General features: G+C 40.1%; 1 protein-coding gene across 4 annotated transcripts in view; it reads left to right on the top strand.

Annotated features, from left to right (window-relative positions):
- SOX5 (SRY-box transcription factor 5) overlaps positions 1–24,536 on the top strand; it is a 637,700-nt gene that overhangs the window by 139,579 nt on the left and 473,585 nt on the right. For all 4 annotated transcript variants that reach the window (XM_052690772.1, XM_052690776.1, XM_052690774.1 and 1 more), the window contains exon 2: positions 11,195–11,281. The gene's annotated coding sequence lies outside the window, so the exon portion shown is untranslated. The remainder of the gene's footprint in view (positions 1–11,194; positions 11,282–24,536) is intronic.

Below are 24,536 nucleotides of genomic sequence, written 5' to 3'. Positions count from 1 at the left end.
CAACATGAAAAACAAGCCATGTTCCTCACAGTCGTGAAGATTTTTCTGAGCATGGCTTGCGTGAACAGGCTGTAGTTTGTCGCTAGCAAAGCACGTAGCTAATGGTGGTGACTGCGTCACAAAATTGTGATTTGTAGCCGAGAATTTGCTCTATCAAACAGTGTTTCTGTACTTTTTGTTGTAGCTTCTGTTGAAATAAATAGGAGGCATTACTTTTGGAGCAACTTACGTATATTCTAATTTGTCAGCAGGCATCCCCCACCACCTGAAATTGTTTGAACCCACATACCTTGGAAAAGTGCCCTTCCCACTTGGCCTGGAGAAACAGTAAAAGAAAGCATTTTCTGAAGCTGAACTGCTCTGTGTCCCACATAGCAAGAGCCACGAGGCAAGCCAGAGACTGAGCTGGCCTGGCAATTCTATAGAATAGATGGCAGACTCTTGGAGGGACTGAGTTTTCAGCATGGTGATTTGATGCCATGGAGATACAGGCACAGGAGGAGGTTCTAAGTAGAAAGAATCCTTGCTGGAGGTGAAGTTCTCTTGGAGTGCACAGAGCAGAGGAGCTGATGGCGGCTGCAGCTCCTCACTGGGAGCGGAGGGGCAGCGCTGAGCTCTGCTGTGTGACAGCGACAGGGCCGAGGGAACGGCATGGAGCTGTCAGGGCAGCTGGGGGTCAGGGACAGGGGCTGCAGCACAGGGCGCTGGGCAAGGCCCCAAGCTGATGGAATTTTCAAGGGGCGTTTGGACAGCACTCTCAAACACAAGTTTTGAATTTTTGGTGGTCCTGTGAACAGCCAGGAAGTTGACTTGGTGGGACCCACCTGCCTGTGATATTCTCTGATTCTAGGCCTCTGTTCTGTCAGTGTATACACGAAACTGTTTTGTTTGAGCAGAATTCATCCTGCCACTCAGCTTCCATTGGATGTAGAGGGGAAGCTAATTACATATGGGCCAGATCTGAATTTCTGAAGTGTTTTTTTTTCCACTATGTTGTAACTGTCTGCATCAATTCACTCCAGAAAACGCGGTCTACCAGTATATGTTTGGGTGCATTAGGTCAGAAAGTGGGGTATGTATGAATACGGGCTTCCTGCAAAGGTTTTGGTTTCCTACAAAATCGTCCTCATTTAGCTTGTGAATCTCTGCTCTCTTCAATTCTCACATTCCTGTACCTAAAATTAATGAGTTAATGGTCCAGCAGGCAACTTTAAGTATTCAATTCATGTTCATTCCTAGAGCTGGCTCTTCTTGGGTGATATCCATTTGGAAAAAATTGGAATGTGATTGTGTAATTAGAGAGTACTGCGATGCTTATGCACAAAGACTGAAAGCTCATCCTTTTTATGAGTAAATTAGGAATGATTGTACGATCTTAAGTCTAGTATTTTGCAACTGTTGAATGTTCACTTTTATTTAGCCTTTTTTTTTAACAAGAATATTTTTGTAATGTAAAACTGGGAAATAAGAAGGTCCACTGCCCTTTCCCTTGACTGAGGTCATCACAGAGCTGTTACTTATAGATACTCAATAGAGTGCTCTGCCACTTGAGCTGGTGGAGTAATTGCTGCTACTAGACTGTTTCTGCTGCAGGCATCGCCACCAAGAGATGCTTCTGTTAGTAGTTTTGCCCGGCAGAAAATGGAGTGTGCTGGCCACAAATCCAACATGTACCCCAGACTCTGGGCTTAGGGTACCCTGGCAGTGTCGACCCATTCTGCGACACACACTGAATTAGCTTTCTTCTTCTTCACCTGTGCTCCTCAGCTCCAGCTGACCACATTATTCCCTTTTTCTCAATATTTTTTTTTTCTTTTGTGTGTGTGAGCTTTAGGTCTTTTCATCAAGTCAAATTGCTTCATCTGTCTTTACTACTTGGAATCAAGCAGTGGAACATGAAGTTTCCCTCTTCCTAGTGCTGGTCTAGAGCTAACATCTGGGAACTTGCTGGAAAGAGCATTTGGAGGAAAGGCTTGTGAAGCCTTTGGGATGAAGCAGTTTGTCTGGCATGACAGGGATCGATGCCCAGTGTAACAGGCTCATGCATCTATTAATGCTGATTTTCAGCAGATCTTTTCTGCAGATGTGCAAACTGAGAGCTTTGTCTTCCTTAGACTTACAAATCATTCAGGTGGGCGATAGCAAAGGGCATGTCTTGAAAATGTCATATTGATGAGATAAATTTCAAGGACAGCGGTGCTGTAAACAGTGGTGTGAACTACATCATTTGGCAGCCAGGGCAACCTAGGAAAAGGCATGTGTCTCAAGTCATAAATGGTACTGCATCTAGCTGCGGGAGTTCAGATTTTTAATTTGAATACTCACTGTTGTGGTATTAGCTGCCACGTTTATTATATAGAAAATAAGTATTTTATTAGGATATCCCCATGTAGGAGTGGGGAGTTTCTGTTGAGATGATAGTAAAGCTTAGATCAAGTCGCAATATGTTTCCTGCTGATACTTAGAGCAGGTATTTGGAGAGAAATGCAAACCACATCACAGGGCTTTTACAGTGAGGACAATCATAGAGACATAATGAATTACTCCAGATTTTACTGTGTGTTGTACTATGGATCTAGTTGGGCTGACTGGCTGTGTGCACCACAGCTGCTAAAGTAAGAAATACTGCTTTGCATTCAAGGAAGCAGATTTTCATGGTTGCTTCTGAAATAAGCCAAAATGTAGCAACGTTATCAGCGGCATCAGTTTTCAAAATAATTCATATTAAACTCCTATAATTCAAGTTTTGAGGGTGTGCAGTGCAGCCATATTTGGAGGTTCTAGTCAGTCTGTTGTGTTGGTGATTATATACTGTGAGAAGGGATGAGGATTTGCTACTTTGCCAGCTTTAATAGAGGCGAGGTAACTAATTTGATTCTGGACACTCTCATCATGAGTTGCTTGAAGGTGTTCAAATTTGCTTATGAAATAGTCCCTTCTGAGCTAAGGAGATGGAAATGAGACACTAAAAGGCTTTCTTGAAGTGCTTCCATGTTTCTCAGCTCAGAACATCACATTTGATATTAATATTAGGTACTGAGGCAAAGTCATCAGGTAGAAAAGGGAGGAAATGTAGAAACAGTCATTTTCTTACGTTTCCTCAGGATGCTATTTTGAAGCTTTAAAAAAAATTCATGCTTTGCTGATGAGGCTGCTGTAAACTGGGGAAGTGGCAGATGTAATTTAAGTCCCAGGGCCCTGCCCTAGATGAGGTCCAATACTGGCAGCATACATATTGCTTATATGAAAGCGAACAGATGGATACATTTGGTCAATTCTGCTGGGTTCATATGGAAACCTTCAGCATTTTTCTTACTATTTTCAGTAGAATACTTAAATCTGTTATCTGCGGAGAGTCTGCAGTTGCCCATAGTGGGTGCTTTTGTAGCTTTGAAAGGGAGCATTTCTTAGTGAGGATTTCAGGTCAGATATGTTGTCTCCCTTTGTGAAAGTTGTCCCTGCCCAGCTGTTCCCTCCTCACCATGCTCAAGGACCACCTCAGCTACTGGAGGAGTGAGCTGGATTTTTCTCAGCTTCTGTGCCAGGAGAACTGTCAGCTGAGTCTTAATCACGGAGTTATTACTGGTAGTGAAAAGGCAGGAAAGAGAAATCCAGCTTGCTTTTCAGATGCTAGATTGATTGCACAGTTTTGGTTTGGGTTATTGTTGACGAGGGGGAGAGGAAGGAGGAGATAGGGAGAACAAAAACATTGTATTTCTGTTAATTAAGAAAAACACTAATTTTCTGATACTAATTCATGTTAAATTCTTGCTGGCAGTTTTTGATGGCTCTCAATTCAAAACAACTGAAAGCAATCAAATGAAAGGAGAAGAACAGAGAATCGAAGAGGAGGGGTGAAGCTCTGTTAGAAGAATACAGCTTGTTAGTACTTAGTCTGGGGAAAAAAAGGTGAGATTAATCAGTAACTTGTATTTTGAGGGTCCTCGTAGGTTAGTAGGTGTGCACATACTTAATTATCTAATAATACATGCTATCTATTGCATCATGGAAGTAACTGAGCCTATCATACTGGTGTGCCATCACTGCATTATTGTCCAGCTGTCTTTTCTCAAGGGTATAGCATGTAAAAATATATAAATTGAGTTTCAAGACACTATCAGTGACAGCTCTGTTTAGCATTACTGTTCTTAAAGGAAATTATTCTTGCATTTGGAATCGCATAAAAGATAGGATACTTTTATCAGAAAGTTTCAGTTTTGAAGCTTTTCAGGAAAGCTGTAAACAAAACAGAGAAAAAAATGAAATCCCTGATATAAAAAGCATGCTTCTACGAAGATTGCAGTTACCTGAGTGCTTCTTTCTTTTTCTTCTTCTTTTTTTTTTTTTTTTTGTTTAAATGAGACAATTTAGACATTATGGACAATTTTTTTTTTATTTATTGAAAATGGGGATTAGAAAAGAAGAGTAGAAGCTGAGCTCAGTGGGAGAGAGAGAGAGAGGGCTTGATTTTGACAAAGTAACTTCTCTATACCCACCTCTTCCTCTTGAGCTTCGCGCTTCTCACAACAACAGCTCTACTCATGTTGGAGAAATTGGCCATCTCTCCATATCTGTTCTGCTCATTTTGTTTTGATGATAGTGGGTTTGGGGATTAACATGGGTACCCTCATCAGAGCGCAAGACACGGTCCAATACAGAAAGATCCATCTACACTACTTTAAATACACTTGTTAACAAAGGTTTAGTGGTCATTCTCTGCTATTCATCATATTCACACATGTGGGATGGGCATTAACAGATTGAGCTACATCTTTTCATTTCAATTCTGTAGCAGCGTCTCTATGCAGTAATATTCTATGTAGTAATAATTTTTTTCCTATTACAGATTTTCTAACTGTGTTAATGGCAACAGGCTGGCCACAGAGACATTCGTGAGAACTACCTTTGCAGTGACATTTAAACAATTTATTTGATCTTGCTTTTGCATATCTGCTCATGCCTTTTTTTACTCTGTTGTCGACCTTAGGAGAAAACTGTATATAATTGTGGGTCTTTCAATCACATTTAAGTTTACGAAAAGCTATGCAAATTTCTGCAGCGTGTTATTTCTGAAGTCTTTGGTATTTGCAGTGTGTACATGGTCAGGTGGATACCCCTTGACTGCAAGGGTCTGTTTAAGTAGAAGCTGCCCAGCAGCTCCGAGGCTGGTTGCTGAGAGCAGCTGTGACTTAGCTGAGGATGCTGTCTGATAAGGGTGTGCAGCTGTTGGAAATCTACCTTGGCTTGCTTACCTAAAGCAGGAGGTGCTGTCAATATTCACTTTCTGTGTATGCTAATAGAAAAAAATAGAGCAGAAAAGGGTTGATGGCATGGAGATTTTATGTATCTCACAGTTTACCATGTTTTAATAATTATTAGTTGTAATTTAGAGAAAGTGAAATGTACAGATTTGTGGCTGAAGGTTGTTATTGATGTGGGAGTGCTGTTGGCTAAAAGCCTAAAATGAGGACTTTTTGTTTTGTGAGGACATATTTCATCCTGTGCTTGATGTAGCTTCACCCATACTTGACCATTTGCAGGAGAGCTCTTGGAATGAGCATGGTTAAAACCAATTACTGGTACTATTGTTGCTATGACCTGCATGTGTTTCTATCAGAATAAAAAATTCTAGTCTAAAGAGTTGTTATAAAACCATGTGAGCCACAAAACAAGCACAGTGAAAAGCAAGAAGTTATCTCAGTTAATTGGAAAAAATACATTTGTCAGTTAATTGATTTGCATAAGTCATAGGACTGATTGTACAGAAGTTTTTGTTCTATGGAAGTGATTGGGTAGGGAAAAATTTAGGAAAGTTGCTGAATTTTTATGTCAACAATAACATTCCTCTTCATTAAAATATGTATTAAAAACATTGGATGCTAGTATATTCGAAATGTCTATGCATGGTTTATACTGTTGTATTATGGCCCTTATATGGCAAACCACTTGAAGCATATGATTAATCTCTTCAATTTCTGTTGAAATGATTAGTTTTCACTAAAAGATAAGCTCCTGTGTTTTAAGTTTGTCATAAATGTTTGTAGGATGAAGTACAACTTTATTTACTGTATTTCATGCCTCTCTTCATTTCCCAATCCTAGCTGTGAAAAGCAGAGTTACTGCCTCAGAAAGTAATGTAAAAAGAAAGTCGGTCACTTCAGTGGGTCAAGCAGCTGTCCTTAGCTTGTGTTGTCACACAGCGTGTTGTTACTGGATTACTGAACTGGTTTCTATGTCCATGTGTAATAGCCTGTCTACAAACGATAATAATCACGGTGTGTGTCACATTTGGTTCTCTGAAGCACTGAAGCTTCTCTGTTGAAGGGGAAAATTCAAAGCAATCATCAGTTCTCCTAAAATTGTCGGTTTTGGTTTCCACGTTCATACCAATTTAGTGCCTGGGTCTGATTTTTCCATTATCCCACATCTTATATGCAACCATGGTTTGCTGTCTGAAATGAGTAGTCCAACGATAAGACAAGGGAAAATCAAGCTTTCTATCCTAAGGGTAAAGAAAATTATATGTAGTTCAACTTTCTCAAGTGACAACATTCATTAGGCTGCTACTACAGACAACTGTATGTAGGCACTGATAATTTGGTATTTTCAGGGCACTTCCAGTAGAAAAATCACAAATTAATGTTTGCAGGATATGTTTTCTTGGTGATTCTTTCATGTGTAGCTTTTAAAAAATCATCTGTGGAAATGTATACTCACAGAAAGCTAAACCAATGGGCCACTCGGACTTTTCTCAGATTTGGTATTTCTTTTGCCTCCTTCCTTTGGACGTGTGTTGCCTAAAGCTTGCTTGACTTGTGCCTATATTGTGTGCAGTCCCATCTGGTGTCTCCATGAGGACCAGTCTGACTGTTGCAGAGCAAAGAGTATCCTAGCCATCTCTAGAGCAAAAAGAAAAGAGATAAAAGGCAGAGTTGAAGATATTGAGTGTGTCAGGAACACATTACTGATTATTTTTTTTTCCCCTCATGATTTTTTTTTTTTTTTTTAGTTTAGTTTCATTTGTTCGGGCAAGTTTCTTGCCATTTACCTTTGCATTTACATCTCCTATTGATTGGCAATTTTTAAACTGTTTATTGTGCTCTTTTGTTTAGCTTTTCAAGAGCTAAAACAAAAGCCACCAGGCCCTGTGAGGGACACATTTGCATGCGGCGAGCGTTGCCCGAGGAAAAAGTAATTGCTAATGCATATTTATGTGGCACAAATTTGCCATTTGTTTATGCATAAAATTATCAATAGTGCAGGGCGGCCCAGCCGTAGAAAATGGTGACCTTTTTAGCTTAATAAATAGAAATCAGCTGTTATTGTGAAGAGATCAGCCATTTATTCTGTGTTGAGGGACACTGTCAGGAAAATGTAGATTGGTGCCGGCAATATCATTAAATGGAAGGCCAGTGACCCTTTCGGTATAGTCTATTATACTTTATCTAATAGGGGATAAATGACTCTGGTTGGCAAATAGATTAAAAAAAAAACAAAACAAAACAAAAAAACACCCCTCTAGACTTCTCTTATTCCTCAGGTAACAGGTAGTAGGTACTGAGGAGGTAATGTTGCACAAGCTTGCTGGTGGTATTTTTCTAACAGAAATGTAACTGATGAAAAATAATAACAAAACCTGGGAAAAAATAAACCACCATCAACACACGCAAACACAAAAACAACCCACAAACCCACTCTACTTAAACCAGTTTTGACCATTTTGGTTTACAGTAGGTACAGTGACTGAAGTCAGCCTATGATTCTTCCACGTTTGCATCACTAGAATTTGCCAGATTATAACTCAAGATACTGAAGCCCTTGTTTGCTAAAAGGTTGCTCAGGAGCTGTAGCAAAAATCTTGTGCTTCTCCCCTAATAGATTTCAACCTCAGGAAGTTCATGTGAAAATGAAAGTACGTGCTAAAGCCCCCGTGTTTCTCTTGTTCTGCTCTCTGTAGTGTGCTACACCATGCATAACTGGAAGCAGGTTTATCCACCCCACAGGTGAGACTTGGAGAGAAGTGAGTCACAGTAACTGTAATTGGTTGTATTTTCTGTGCCTTTGTGTGATGGGCTGGACATTTGATTTTTTACCCCTGAGTAATATCCAGTAGTTTCTGTGATGGCAGTATTTTATTTCTGAAGGTAACCAGATAACCAGACTGACTATGTAGGTGAGGGTACGGTACATAAGATGAGATCCCACCCGTTATCAGTGTAGGACTGGCTGCCTCCAGCTCCTGCTTTCGGAAACTCCTGCTGTTATCTTGTGCTGGGAAAAGGGCAGATCAGAGATCTTTGCTCTATCTGCTTCCTAAAGACCTATCACAAGATAGGGTCATCATTGCAGGAAAGCCACCACAACATTTGTTCTTTAGTGGCATCTTCCTGATGGCTTCAATAAAGCTGCAAGGAGGTGAACAGGACACAGAAATCTGCCAGCTGCATCTCTTGAGGTTGGGCTTGGAGGCACAAGCCTTGAAGGCTGTGTCAAGTCTGTTGTTTTCATCACTATCCAAGTTCAGGAACAGTTGTTGTTTTTTGTTGTTGTTTTTTGCTAAAAATGAATAGTACATAATATGGAAGATAAAACATAGTATAGGATATATTACAGAGTATATAATATAGTACACTGTAAAACCGTCACAGAAGACTTTGTTGAGAATGTGTGTTTCTGTTCTAGTTTTCTTCATGCCGACAGTTCTCCCTTGTACCGGGACAGTTCTTGTGTCTCCTGTTTGTGTTTCTTGGTGCATTTAACTCCTGTGCACAGAGCTCTTGCCTCTTTCTGGAATGCTGCTCTTGCAGTCATCCCAGATAGCAGTCCCCAAACCGTGCTGCAGAAACAAAGGTACAGTCAGACGTGTTATGGAAACAGAGAGAAAGTCAAAGGAATGGTTGGAAGTATAAATCTTCCTGGATGTGTCCTATGGAAACCACAGTTATGGTGAAATGAAAATTAATTGCAAAGTAGGACATAGCTTTCTCTGTATGGTGACAGATCCTCTTTTTGCTGGTTTTGTCACTCCACTCAGAACCATAATCAACAACCAAAGTTTCTGAAATCTCTATAAGCATTTGGGGACTGCATCGTCTTCTTGTTAATAAACTGCTATAATTAGATGGTATTTTTACCTCTATGAACAGATTTTTATTATTACTTAAATTGATCTTATTGGCTTATTCCAAGTTTGTGGGTTTTTTTCCCCCCACAAAGGGTCCTTTCCCATACAGATATCCCCAGCTCTGGTCCTGTAAAAACTCTTTGGCTGTACATCAAGGCTCACAGCCTGTCATTAGCCTCAGTTTTACTTTCTCTTTTTGAACAGTCATAAAATAACCCCTTTGAAGTATGGGTTTTTGATAAAACTAGAAATATTTACATAGATAAAATTAACAAGTAGAATATTCTTAAGTGCATTGTGTGGAAAGAAATGGGGGATCCACACTGTTATAAACTAACCTGGCTGTATCTGAAATTCTAGCTCAGGACATTATTACTGTTTCTACAGTTAAAGTGGTGGTAGTTGTTATGACTACTTGATTTTTTGTCATAGCTGTGCCTGCTTAGGTGCTTAGGCCTACTTTTGGTACTTTGAGGTGCTGGTAGGGCCTGCTATCTGGTAGGTCCTGCAGATCCTTGGTTTTGATTTTTTTTTTTTAAATTATTTTTTATAATATATGTATTTATTTATTTTCAAAGAAAATTTTGCTGACTTATCTTCACTGAGGACTGATTTTTTTTCTCCCTCTTCTTTAATATAATTTATTTGAAAAGCCCATAGAGATACTCATCTTACCAAGAGCAAAATTCATGTTTGAGGAAACTTCTGTGCAAAACATTGAGAAAACATTTTTGTTTTGCTCGCCTGACTGCTCATAAACAAAATAGGAAATGGAGGTTTATCTTCAGAAAGTCTTCCTGCGTGGAGAAGTCAGCACTGAACAAGGAATCTTTTGAAACCTCTTCCACTAATCTACCCTTGGTGCCTCTTGTGTTCCCTGAGTGCCATTGGAGCTGTAGGGTTGGCAAAGTAATTACATGCATTTAAAACAATAGAGAAGAAAGTGCTTGGGTTTAGATATGGTTACTGACTTCACAATTTGGTTGTGGGTTTCTGGATGTTTGGATTTTTTTTTTTTTCCTTTTTTTAAACTTTGTTCATCAATGTTTTTTATTCCAAAACTGCTCCTTCAGTTAGACTAGATTGATATTAATACATAATTATAAGATGGCTTCAGAATGCAAGCCCTGACTGCCCTGCCCTGGCCTCCTAAGGTGGTATGTGGGGTGGACTTGGTCATGTGAATGCTTTTGGTCGCAAAGATGGTCTCAGAGTGGCTGATGTGAATGTGTTCTTGTCATCTGGTTAAACAGCAGCAGTTCCAAGTAGTCTCTATTTTCATACCCCTGTTCTGATGTGCACTTGGGAGGTCTGTGTCCTTTCTTCCGCCTTGAGCAAACTGAAAATAAAACAGCAGCAGCCACAGCTGCGGCAGGTGCTTGGAGTCATCTGGGCTGCACTGCGCATCTGAGGTGGGGATGAGGTGGGGTTTGGGATGTCACACTACTCAGCTTTAGTGGTTGAAGTGTTGGGCTTTCAGTCGCACTTGGGGAAGATGCCATCTCAGGAAGCTCAAGTGTGACTCAGAAACCCATAGTGTGTGAATAACCTCCTAGCCACTGAGTGACAGCTCAAAGTAAAGGCAAATGCAGAGGACTTTGAGCTCCCAGTCTCATCCTTGCATCGCTAACCATGCAAAACAGTCTAACCATGCAGGCATCTTATACTGGTGATATAAAAACAGAATCAGCAAGTGTTGGTTAGGTGTTTAAACGCTTCAGAAGAACAGGAATATGTAGTTCTGTCTTCCTCCTAGTTTGAGCTTCGTATTGATTTATCATGAGAAGGGGTGCCACTTGAGTTCTAATAATGCCTAGTTTTCTTTTCTTTCTTTTTTTTTTTTTTTCCCTTTTGCTATTGCATATTTCTATGGCAGCTTTTACATGTGATATATTTTGGGTCACACATTAATTTACACCAGTCTCTGTTCTGCAAAAAAGAGCTCACAAACTAAACAAAAAGGAATGAGGAGGGGGAAGTCTAGCAGAGCCCAGGCTTTTGTTTCATGTTTTGGATGCATTTTCTTTTTAAAATAAAATTGTTGATATGCATTTGCTTTTATTTTTCTAGCCTTCCTCTTGCTGATGACCGGGTTCCTGTTTGATCCTGTTTGTAAGCTTCCGAAGACTGAAAATAACCTGAACTCCTCTGCATCGGGTAGGAAAACAAAATCCTACAGAGACATACTGCAATTCCTCTGGGGGGCTAGCAATATGGAAGATGGGTGTGAAGGTAGAGCTTGTGGGGAAAAAAAAAGGAGAGGGTTACTAGGTTACCACAAAAGACATGAGCGTACACAATTTTTCTCACCCACTTTTTCGGACTGGGGAGGAGTGGGCATATCTATAAATGAGAAAGACTGTTCCCCATGATGTGTATTTCAAGTATAGATGCCTAAAGTTTGTCTGTACTGTTACTCATTCAAGCAAGGGCTGTCATTCTATTTCAACGTATTCAAAAAATATAATTTTGAAAGATTTAGAGGAGTTGAGTATCACATAGAAATTTACTGGCGAGATTAAAAAAAAAAAGAATCCCTACATTATTATAAATTTTTGCGTATGTATGTGTGTGTGTGTGTGTATATATATATGTGTATATAAAACATTGGTCTTGATGCCTAAGTGGACATAAAAGCACTAGATTTTTTAGAAGTGCTTTATAAAATGACATACCTTTCAGTTAGGGAGAGTGGGTGGAAGAGAATTCAGTTAAATGTTACTGTTGGCCTGACAGGAGCCTCAGCTCCAGGTAATTCCACAGTTAGAACATCATCTCGATTCCGTAGTAGTCTGTGCTTTACCTGGCTGCCATGAATAGTAAATATTTGCAGAATTACGGGTTGATGGTCAAGAGCCTCCTTAAGGTGTGTTTTGGTTTTGTTTTGTTGTTCTTCATCTTGCTGTAAGGAAGAGTGGAACGTGTGAAGTGCTTCTGAGTGCAGGGAGATTATCCTAGGGTTAGGCTTCATCCAGTCTGATCATGTTGCTGTCATAGTCTCGTGTTCTTGAATAATTTGTCCACGTGCAGAGGGCTGTTCGTGGTTCTTGTTGGGTCAAAATTTGTAATTAACTCCAAATGATGGGTTTGTGAGAATAACTGATAATATTCTGGTGTAAATCACTAGTTGTATGTTTTGTAGTGGGGCCTATGGCATGTACCTGAGGTGACAATCCAAGTTGTGGCATTTTAAAATGAGCGATTGAACACCAAAAAGTTTTGTGATTCACTTTTCTCTTTTCTAACTGTCAGAAGTCAGTTGTGACATTCATGTATTTCTTCCTCTCCTAAGTAGTATTATCAAAGAAGAAATCACTAATTTACCAACCAGTGATTAATAATCAAGGAAGTGAAACTTCTACTTGAGAGGAAAAAAAAAGTAATTCTTTGCTGAGTTGCTGAACAATTTTAAATAATGTAAGCTCTCCATGTACTGAGCAAATGATCGTTTTTTTTAAGGCTTTCATTCTGAGAAGGGTCACCAGCCTTTGAGAATGAGCCACTTTGTTGACAAATTTGTCCTCTAAACCGAATGGCATTAATTAGAACGTTAAGCTGCAGATCCTTACTTTTTGATGTGGGTGGGGTTATCAACAAAAAATTCATAATAAATTTGATTGAAGATGATTTTAAAAGGTCTGCCACCTGTAGATAAAAATGTGCATTACTATACATGATAATTACCAAAACTGAAAGCCGTGACATGATCCATTGACCTTTTGAAATCAAAACACTTACTATAAAGAAAAAAAAGGCACCAATTTCTCCAGCTATGTTAAAATAGGACATGTCTATATATTCAACTGTATTGGTGCGCTGTAATATATCTAGGGAAAAAGACACTTCGGATTATCTGTTAGGCTCAAGTTTCCCATCTTCTCCTCTGCGGGCTTATAAATCTCTGTCTGATTTTGTATGTGTTGAGAGATCTTTTTTTGATCTAATGAAATCGCTAAAAATATTCAGGTGTCTGAGACGGGAGCAAAACATCTCTGAGCCACCCTACAAAAATAAACTAGTTTTGTGTGTGCAGGATGAAAGAGTACAGAAACAGATTTCAGCTTCAGGCTTTCTAGAGGGGCATTTGCGGTGAGGGAGGGGAGAAATAACCCAGCAACTATCATTGTAAAAATTATGAAAAGCGTTTTGATGGTCCTTTTTAAAGTCAGTTCACTAAACGGGGGCCAAAGCAAAAGCCTGAAAGGCAACTCGTAGCTTGCCATTAACAGCATAATCCCATCGCTGCTGTTTGTGGTTGAGAATGAGTGTTACAGCGTGCAGTAATGGTGAGAAAAACTAAAGGGAAATAAAGGATGCGAATGAAGGATTCTCTGTTTTCATATGAGTACTTGGAACACCAAGCAAGCGAAGAAGCAGCAATTTTTGCTCAGCTTAATGTAATAGAAGACCACTGCACCCAAACTGTCTCAGCAGAACTTCCTGCATAATTAGATTGTAAATCTTCTCAACTGAGGAAGTTTTGCCCAGGGTCAGATTGTCTAAGTAATAATCCATTCTACATAAATTAGAAGATTTGAACTGCTGGGATACCTTATTACATTAGTTTTGTTTTTATTCCTAATATAACTGAGGAGAACAAATGCAACAATTCTTTTTCCTCTTCTTCTTTTTAATTATGTTTCATCTCTTTAGCTTTCAATTACCTCAAAAGGCCTTTCCTTGTAGGTTTTGGATTTTTCCTGGGCAATGATGATGAAGCTGCCATCTAGGCAAATTAATATATTTTTAATATACTTTAGAAAGTGCTACCAGTGAATCTTTTGGCCACCAGATTGTGTGATATCACTTCCTTTGTGAAGTATTTACCGAGAGAGATGCTGCTGCTCCCTTATTGTGCTTGTGTTTTCTGTGATGCTGAAGTTTTACTCACACTGTGACTCCTTTGTTCTGCAAAGAATAGAATTGCCGTCTTGAGGGTAAGAATTAATGGACATCAATTTACCAACAGTTAAGTTTTTAATTCAATTATTTTCTTTGAGGAAAATGAGACTGTGGGTACTTGACTTGCATATACAGCTGTATGTAAAAGAGGCAGGGGGCTAAATCCTGAGGTCATTTTTCAGTCAAAATTCACCCGTGGGATTTCAGTGTTTGACTTACGCAAAGGGAACAATTTGCAGTGTAGCATCAATTAATGTGTCTTGTTAGTGGTGGGTTTTTTTCTTCTATATATGACTTCCCCTACAAAATGGAGGAGTGGACAACAATTCAAGAAAACCTGTACTTTTACAATAGATCTAGAGGTTGTTATTGTATTTCAAAAAATTAGAGGGTCATTTGAGTTGGAAGGGACCCTTAAAGGCCATTTAGTCCCTGTTCACTGCAGGGGAGTTGGACATCTACAAGCTCAATCAGGTTTCTCAGAGCCTGGTCTAAACTGACCTTGAGTGTCTCCAGGGAGGAACATCCATCACCTCTATGGGCAACCTGTGCCAGTGCTTTACTACTGTCATCTTTAAAAACTTCTTCCTTATATCCAATTTAAATCTCTCATCTTACAGTTTGAGACCATTTCCCTTTCTATCATGACAGACCCTGCTGAAGGGTCTGCACCCTTCTTTCTTTCGTATTATTATTACATTTTACATTTTATTTTTGTTTTCACTCTTTCTTTTTACGTAGTTAAAGCTATATTGAAGAATCAGGCATATTAAAACTTTGGGACTAGATCCTCTAGATGTCTGTGTGCACTGCATCATTCCCAAAAACAGGAGAGGAGATGTAGAGGGACTTCTGAAAGGGCTTGTGACGGTGCAGACTGGAGTATTGTGGACTGTTATGTGTATGCACAAGGTCTAGACCTGGTAGCAGGATTGCAGAACTGGTCTGATCATGATGGGGATTCATGGGGATTTTTTTTGTCAGATACGCAAGAGTTGAAGCAGTTTACAGAAAAGGAAAAACCTATATGACAAGAAGGTCAGCTTCTGTTGTTAATGATATTTTTAAAAGTGTCTCTTGTTAGTGAAAATCCATGTGTAACATTATGATATAAACAAATAAATGAATATATATATATATATATATATATATATATATATATATATATATACTTTTTCAGAGAAAAAGGAAGCAGTCTTGGGAGGGGGAAGTATGAATTCCATATTTTCAATCCCTATGCCCAGGGGTAGAAAAATAGAAAAACTGAATTGGGTAATTTTTGGATTTGAAAATACAGGAATGCTTTGGTTGCCTGATTCTGTCTGCTCAGCTCCCTGCTGATTCTGTGCTCAGCTTACCGGCCGAGCATTGGCAGCTGAAGGCAAAGTCTAAGTTCTGCTGGGGACATGAAGAGGTCCTGAAAACAGATATATTCCCAGACCAGAGTCACCCTTCTCTCAACAGTTGTGCAGGAAACAGCACGTTTTTAATTTTTCTCTATTGCTGTGAGAGCCTGGTGGCTGTGGGAAAGCAATACCACTTAGAAGACATGAAGGAAAGAAACTGAGGATCTGTGAAAGGCCTTTGAAACTGGTATTTTGGGAAAACATCACAGTGTTCAGGTCCCCCTGGAAGCACATGTGAGGAATGGAAGTTGGGAGATAGGTCCAAGTCTAAAATAATGTCTTAAAATCCAAACTCGCTGCCATTACTGCCATTTTAATCCTTATAGAATTACTTCTATGTGTTTAAGTTGTTTATAATTATTATTTAACAGCAAGTAGCACTGTCTTTCTCAGGAACTCCAGAAATAAAGAAAATCAGAAATCAGACCTCCAGACTACTTTTGAGGCAGAAATAATCCAACCATTATTTCTGGTGTAAAAGGTTTGTGAATAGCATCATTTGCCTAGAAGCTGTTTTCCAACCTAATAACTCCCAGAATAATGACCTAAAACTGTTTCCAAGAGGATTAAGGCCCATATAACTATTAGGAAATATAAGTTTTTGAAAAAGGCTATTTCTGATTGGCTGAGAGGTGAGTTTTGATTTAAGTTAAAGCCGCTTGCTTGGGAGCATCAGTTTCAATCTCTCTGAAGTCAAAAGTGGTGAAGTAATCCTCTAGAGAAGGATTGTCTGAGGGTTATTTTATATACATATATATATATATATATATATATATATATGTATATGTATATAGAATATGTGTGTATAGAGATATTACTTATTGCTGTAATGACCTCAAAGATGGTCATTTAACCGGGTTTTTAATCCGTTTGGGAGGGAGGTTTTAATCTTGGGCTTTAGTTTGCCTTGGGGGAAAAAAAAGCATTCAAAATGGGCTGAGATAGCAGCTGGACACTTAGCTTGTTGGGTAATCATCACCTGAACACTCTTCCTTGGAGAAACTGAAACAGAGAATTGACTGTCTCCTATGGTATGGGTGTAGTTTTAAGGTTGCACACTCGCTGTGTGTGCCTTACTCCTGTTAATTGCTTTTTTAGCTACTGTGATCTGTTAAGAGGGGGGAGGAGAAAATGTGGGCTCAGAGTGACTTGGGAATATCTGCAGCACAGGGGTCAGGCATTAACAGTTAGAGGAGAGCATGGATTTGCGGCTGAATCCCTTTGATAGAAGTACAACTCAGTGAGCAGCTCTTTAAATTGGCAAAACTTCCCAACTGTGCATCAAAATACTGGTGACAGACTTTTGCAGAAGAAAGCACGTGAATTCTCACTGAAATGGTAGTCAACCACTTTTTTTTTTTGACCTTTTTGAAATAATTGGGGCTAGTGCCATAGCTTCTATTGGGATCCCCAGAGTTTCAGCAGATCTTACTCAACTCCCTGAAACTGCCAGGGAGTTCGGGCGGCTTTCTCACAGAGTGCTTTCACTGCCCACACTCAGGATTGTTTTGTGTACGTCCCGCAGTCACATAAAGAGCTGAAAGCAAACATCTGGCATTAGCAGGGAAAAATAAAATTGGTTTAGTTCCATAAGCAATGAGTGTCACCTGTCATCCGGGAATTTGTAATAATATGCTTGTGCTGTATTAAATCTGGCCTTGGGTAAGGTTGGTCTTATGTGCAATGTAAAGGTGAGTTAGCAAACCTTTTCACTGGGGAAAACCAAATTTGAGAGAGTCTGAAATCAACATTGAAGAAAGCACAGAAAATATTTTATCAGTGGTGATATTTAACAAATAGCTCAACTGGAGTCTGTTTGGAAAAACTCACTCTAATAGTTTTTTGCATTAGTTGATTATAGCCACAACAGGGACAGGCAAAGAAGTGTTTGCTGATCAGATCTATGGCCAAATTCTTATTTCTAATGCAGTGCCAAAAATCTGATGCATATGCTTATGAAAGATTTTTCTGGTTCTATATGTACTATAAATATATCCCACATGGCTTTATACAAAGCTCTCTGTTATTTCAGTAAATCACAAGATACTAAGCCAAATCCAAAAAAGGTGAAGCTCTGTATAAAATTCTGTAACATTTTATGACTTGAAACTCTTTTTTAGAATATATTTGTTTCATTACTTTGTGGCTTTGATGGTCTCAATAAGCTTGGGTAAGCTTAAAAGAGGCAAAAAATCTTTTCACAAAGTTGTCTTGTTGAGATAGGCTAGCAGACAAGGAAAAAAAAAAATCCTGCTATGTATTTATTTTTTTTTTCCCCAGTAGTCTGGATTTCAGATTAAATTAAGGAAAATATAGTTTCTAATTAAAATAAATTAATAAATACTGCTGCTGAAGATGTTGCTTGGTGTCATTGAGTTTTGCTAAACTGTTTGCCTACTTTGAATATAAGTCTTTCCTGGGTTTTCACAGTAAAAATCTGTGCTTCCTCCATTCCCAGGTGGTCCCCAAAAAGCATGTTTTGCAGCTTTGTCTCTCTAAACCTGTAGACAGGTCTGTATGGTGGCCCTGCACCTCCTCAGCATCTCCCCATGCAACAATGAAATTAAACATAGCAGTTGTCTAGATAGTTTATCTTCTTAAATTAGAAACATTGAATTCCAGCATTTGAGTATAGAAAGATTAGAAAAGAGAGTGGAAGTGGAGGAACAGAGTTTGGTAAGCCTGTGCTGTAGAACTGCAGTTATTTTCCTGCTACAAGCAACAAGTCACTCCTGTTCTTCCCATTTAATCTCCACCCCCTGCTGTATCAGAGGCAAAGGAATTTGAATTCCTTTTCTTTTTATTGTTCTTGTTGTTGCTGTTTTGGTGTTTTATCGTTCTGTTGATATTTAGTTTTGTTTTCCAGCAGCAGCTTTATGTTTCCAACGTAAGGAGCTGTCATGATTGGTGACACAGATAGACTATCGTATGATCAGTTGATTGCTTGTCCCTTGCCCTTAATCAGAATTACACCTTCTTTACTGCATTTTTTTCCACATACACAAGCTTGTATTCTTTCCGTAGCTGAAAATTTGAGCTACTAAACAGTCTGCTCCCTGCCATGCATTGTCTGGTGCAGATGCTAAGAAAAAGCCAAGGATAAACCATGCTGATGTTGTTACTTGTGACGCCGCGGTGGTGATTACTGGGTTTGGGAAAATTTCAGGACAGAGGTATTGCACCATACAGTCAAGGGAAGTATCACTGGAGGTGTAGGGCTAGGTAAGCAACAAGGGCAGTACCAGTGAAGCTGGGCTTTTGGGTCTCACAGGCAGGTTTCAGCAGTATCTGTAAGAACAGTGCATCTTTCCGAGCTCCTGCCTCACTGCACATCTCCGTTGGGGTGCCTATAGGGCAGCACCCTAGGGCTGCTCCTGGGCCGTGGGCTGGGAACCTCCATGCTGGGAGAGCCAGGGCTCCAGCACAGCCAACCTGGGAGATGGGAGGGCTGACGGCTTCGAATTCTACGCCTTTGAAAGGGTTAAAGCCAAGGTGCTCTATTGTATTAATGATGGTTCTCTCTGCAGAGCCCATTGGGCTCTTTGAGGGGCCTCTCAAAACAGTGAGTGCAGTGAGGCTGTTCTGTCTAATTACTCCAAGACAGGGATGCTAAAGAGGAATTAATGACAGTTGACAAGTGCAATTAATAATTATAGCAAAGCCGGGAGTCATGCAGCAGGCAGATGACAATAACAGGGTAACTGTACATGACAGCTTTCATCCGTTCCCCCCCCCCCTCCTTTCTTTCTTTTACCCTTTAATGTGAGCTGCTGCATGCACCCAGGCCTTGCTGCGCGCTGACAAGGAGGGAAAAGGCGCCGAGATCTGGTCACTTGGCTTTGGCTGAGTTCTCACTTCCCCTCAGTCGCTCCCTCTTAAAATAAATAATAAAAATGAAGAAAAAAAATAAAATAATGGACAGCAGCAACTTAACGGCACAGGCTTCTGTTAGCTTTCACGGTCAGGTGTTGACAAGACTGCTTAAAATTCATGTTGGGAGATTGGAAGGAGAAGGGGACAGGGAAAGGCAGCAGCAAGCTGGAGTTGAAGTGGGATTTCCATATCAAAGGCCAGGCCTTTGGCTCTGAATGGTAATTAAAGTACCCAGATTTCATCTCCTTGGTCAGCTCATGAAAAGGAAAAAAAAATTAGAGAGAGGATTTTTTCACTCCCTTTAGACTACAGTACAGCAAGCAGTAAATTAAATGAAAGTTGAGCTAAAAGGTGCCTAACGCTTCAATCTTTTGCATCTAATAGAATCTATGATGTTTTTAAAGCATTTATTCAGTTCACATCTTCATCTTGCTGTGATTATAAAGGATATCATGTCTGCTTACATTTATTGGGCACACATCTTGGCCATCCCAGGGTTGTAAAAGGATTTCACTTTGTATTATGTTGCTGTTGTGTTATGGCCTTTCGGTTAATAAAAAAAAAAAAAAGCCCCAAAAAACCAACACGTGGGGAAGGAGAAAGGAGGCACATTTCTCTGTAATTCCTAGCTGGTCATTGAAAGAACCACCAACACTGGGAACCAAATAAATGCAAATTTAATGAAGCATGGGGAACCGGTAATGAGATACAACAGCCTCTCACCTTGAGGTTGCTGGTTCAGATCTAGACCAGGGCACTAGGAGAAGTGGCCACAAACCAGCAGCCACGTGGCAGTAAATGTGCAGTCTTTTGTCACCTCAGTGCGGTTCCCAGTGGCACATAGCGATGAAATGAAAACTTGCCTTTGCTAAGGGTGCCTCCTCAGGGACAAGGGCTGTGTGAGCTCTGGATTTTTCTTGCTCCTCACTTGAATCCTGTTCAAGTCACACTGAGCTGTAAAGTGGGGCACCCAACACAACGCTCTCCCCTGGCTCTGGGCTCTAAGGTCTCTGAAGCCATGGATTTCACCTTTTGCAGGCAGTGGGTAAGTGCCCGAAGCATGAGAGTTTCCCAAATGTTGCTGGCATCCTGTTTTGTCCTCCAGTTTCTCTTTAGGTCTGGGCTTGCCAAGTGGCCTCTCAACTCCTTGGCGTCCTGCCCCTGGGTTTGCACCTCAGTAGGCCCACGATCGCACCCTCAGGCCTTGAGGGAAAAACAAGTTCAGATCTTCTCACTTCTGCTCTGTTGCTACAGCAGGCAGAAAGTATCCCAACCTTGAGTTTCAGAGTTGTGTGTGTCTAATCAAAGGTGACCAGACTGGGTCTCGTTTACCTGCAGGCTGAGTCAGAGCCTGCCATAACTCGCTGGAAATGCATCTCCTAGCCCCATTGGATGCTGGATCAGTTCCCTGAGTTGAAACCCTGCCGCCTGAATATTTTGGTTCATTTCCCTGTAGTTACATCTCAGCTATTACAAATGTAGGCCTTCTGACATGACCATTTTATTATGGTATGTTATAGATGTAGGTAGTGCAAGTGGTGTCCCCTCTGTATTAACATAGCCGCTGTGACAGAAGGTGTGGAAAGAAGTTGAAACAAAACTTTGGATAATGAAGATCAAAATGTGAAAAGACACAACAAATGGTAAGAATGTAAAAATGAGCCAAACGAAATTCTAGCTGAACTTAAAGCCACCCTGAACTTCAGAGGCTTACAAACACAGACTTCTATTCTAAATACTGGGACTATTTTTCTTCTTTCCCTCCTCTTTTTCTTCCTTTCTTGCTCTTTTACTTCTCTTTACCTCTCTAAGGCACTCTCTCCTTCCCCCCCCCCCTCCCCCTTCTGTTCAAGTGCATCATTTTCTGCTATTGTGTTTAAAAAACTCTGCTGCAGGGGCTCTGACATGAATAAAAACGTAATCCTCAATGTGCCCATTGTGCACTCTCATTTGTTTTTGCTGTATCGATTTATCAGCGGAGGGAAATTACTTGCTGGAAGAGAGAATGCCAGTCAGAATGACATTTATTTCATAGTACAAGGAGGCTCTCCAGCGTGTTTCCATGTAACCCAGATATTGGAGCTGTAAAAGGGCTTGTAACAAGGTTTAGTGCTATGATTAGATCGTGTGGAGCACCTTGCTTTCATAACAACAGGCACTTGGCTGGAGCCAAGGCCTCAGGTTATGGTCAATTTTTTTTTTTTTTTTAATTCCTTTTTTCTTAATACAGAGTATGTAGCTTGCACCCCACAATACTTCTCTGTTCAAAACTCAACCATGTAAACTTGTGAAATGTCATTTCATATTTATAAAGGGTCTTTATAAAGAAGCCTTTGTGTCACAGAGCTAAAAGGCAAAAAAGATAACATATTTACTTATTAATCTCTTTAGCATTGTGCTTCCTTGCATTTCTGGTGAAATAACCCCATGATTTTAATTCACCAAAGAAAATCTTTTCCTCCAGAGGTTGTAAGCTACAGTTGCTCAAGGCTAATAATTACCTGTAAAGATGAAGCCTATTCCTTGTCCTAAACTATGACATCATATACATGTTGCAAATAAAGATAGGGTTCAAGAAACTGAATCCTGGCCACAGTGTTGGTGTTCAGCTGCTGTTCCTGGACAGTTTATACCAAGGGCTTTGCTGTGCTTTCTTGCAGCCAGTGTCTGTCAAGCTCAGAAGCCCTTTTTCTACAGCATCCAGCATCAGGTGGCTCCAAGGGAGACCCCAGAGCCCAGAACAGACTGTCCTTTCAGCAAATTGATATTGGCTTATCCTCTGCAGCATTTCATATACATTTGGATACTCTCTCTTAGAAGACATTCTTAAAAGGCTTGACATATTTATGGCTCTTTAAGAACCTGGGCCTGGAAATAACCTTCTGCGTTGTCAAGCTCTTCCTCCTAGCAGGGATATTGATAGCATATAACCTTCATTAATTTCCTGTGATTTTATTTATTGGCATAGATGTGAAGTTGTTGCTCATTTCTTCAAGTCTGTGGCTCTCTCTCTTTGGCTTACCCCAGGTCAGGAGCTCCTGCAGTGCATATGGCATGGGGCTTTGGGGTGAGATGTGCCTTGTCATCTGGGGGCTGTTCCTGCCCTGAGCTGTGATTTTGGCGGAGAGCCCACAGCACCTGGCTATGGTTGCAGCGTATGGAAGCTGGCAGTGAGGAGCAGGGAGTTGTGTCTGCAGTGAAGGTTGCTCAACACATTCCATCCTAAAATTCTTCTGAGCTGTTTTTAGCTTTGCCAAATGATTTCAGCTTTGGCTTATATTTTCCATTTGGGGTGATTGCTTCAGACATTAAAAAAAATAAAAATTAAAAAAATTAAAAGGAATTTTCAGCCAAAATAACTCAGCAGTTCCAAAAATGAGAGAAAAAAAAAGTTGTTTTGCTTTTTATTAAGAATATTCTTCTTACTGTCTTGACAGGAAGCTCAGCTCCCAGGTTACAAAGCTCTAAAATGCCAGATTTTTTTATCCAGCAATTTCTTGGACCTCCTTGCTGGACTGGGACCAGGCGGGTGCTCACCCAGTGTGGGTGAGCCGAGCTAGATCAAGTCAGCCAATCTGACTACATGGCTTTTTCCCACTTCATACAGAGGATAATGCCGTTGCCACGACGCTATCCAGCTGAGCTCTGACTGGGGCTGCATTTGAGCTGCAGTTAGCTGGGGATCTGTGCTAGCTAAGCTTGACCTGACCTGAACTGCTTCTTTCTAGTCTAGATGAGATGTGTTATTTTCCTCCTAAAGTTCAGGTCAGACATGCAGCGAGAGTAAAAGAGAAAGAGTAATAGTGAACTGTAGAAAAGAAATAAGATGGAATAAGTGCCTAGCAGAAGCAGAGGATGGTACTCTCGCTTTTGGTATATTTGGGTGCACGCACGCAAATCTGCCTGATGGAACTTGTTGCAGCACTAGGAGTGTGGCTCTTCTCTGCAGCAACAGGCCAGGGGTATTTGCTGGAGTGCCGGAGGCTTCCACTTCTGCAGGCGGGCAGTGACACTGCACTGAGGTAGCAAAAGACTGGCGAGAGGAAGTAATACTCATCTGGGGAGTAGGACATGGAGTTTGTGGGTACATGGTTCTGGTGAAGGAAATGTCAGCATGCCAAGGACTGAGGAGAATGTGAAGTAGGTTGTAATAGCCAGAAAACCATCTTGGTAGTGTGCTGGTTTGCACTGGTGAAATCTGATATTGTTTAGGAATGGTCTCTTCCATCAGTGCAGTAGGCAATGGGAACCTTGACTAGTTTGTTTTCTGCATAGCCAGCCAGCTATATTTTGAATGAGATGTGGGTATTGGTAACAAACTAATACAAGGAAAAACTAAGCTGAAATGGTGTTGTTTAAAAATAACTCCTTTGGTACCACAAAGTCTAAAATTATTTAGGCATATGGAAATGTATGTAAAATCAATACACTACTATGTCATTTTTTGCGTCAGAATCAGTGTGTGTCGGTGCTGACAAAATGGCATGCACTACCTTTCCCCATCTGTTCCAAGCACATTTAGTGTAGTGCCTTGAAAAGCTTTTGCAAGTCATGACATAAATACACAACTGGATGGTGAAACAGAGTAGCGATCTAGTGAAACCTCCTTTGAAGGAAATCGTTTTAATCCTTTTCAGGCAAAAAAAAAAAATTAAAAAAATAAAACAAAAAAGAAAAAGAAAGGTTTTAATATAAGAGTTTGAGTGTAGTAACATTTACCAGCCATATCCATGTTAAACATTTCTCACCACCACCACTACTATATCAGAAAATAGCTTCCGACATGGATAAAATCCAAAATCAATTAGTTCAGTTTCACTTTTTTTTCTTCAAATTTCATTGTTAGTTTTTTAAAGAACATCTTCCAGATTGTCTCTAAACTTTGCATGAAAATTAATTTAGTTAGAAGTTTCTTGCCATTTGCATATTCCAGCCTAGAGGAGCTGCAGATTTGCGGAGACCGCTGGTAAAAATAGTAGCATGAATTCCCACACAGTAGTACCTGTGTAGATCTTCAAATGTCATTCTTGTTAAGTATTTACATCTTATTGTTTTTTTAGGCAGAAATGTGCTTGAACCATGATGTGCAGTGTAACCATATCACTCTCCCTTACCGGATGAGTGTTAGATGTCCATTCATGTGACTTTAATAGTGATTTTACATTTGTACAAAAATGTTCTTCTAAGAAATACACAGAAATGAAAATATCTTCTAATAGACATGAAGAAGG

This window comes from Tympanuchus pallidicinctus, unplaced genomic scaffold (assembly GCF_026119805.1).
Source record: "Tympanuchus pallidicinctus isolate F22 unplaced genomic scaffold, pur_lepc_1.0 scaffold27, whole genome shotgun sequence".
In the NCBI taxonomy this organism is placed as follows: Eukaryota; Metazoa; Chordata; class Aves; order Galliformes; family Phasianidae; genus Tympanuchus; species Tympanuchus pallidicinctus.
This window is presented reverse-complemented; position numbering and strand designations above follow the sequence as displayed.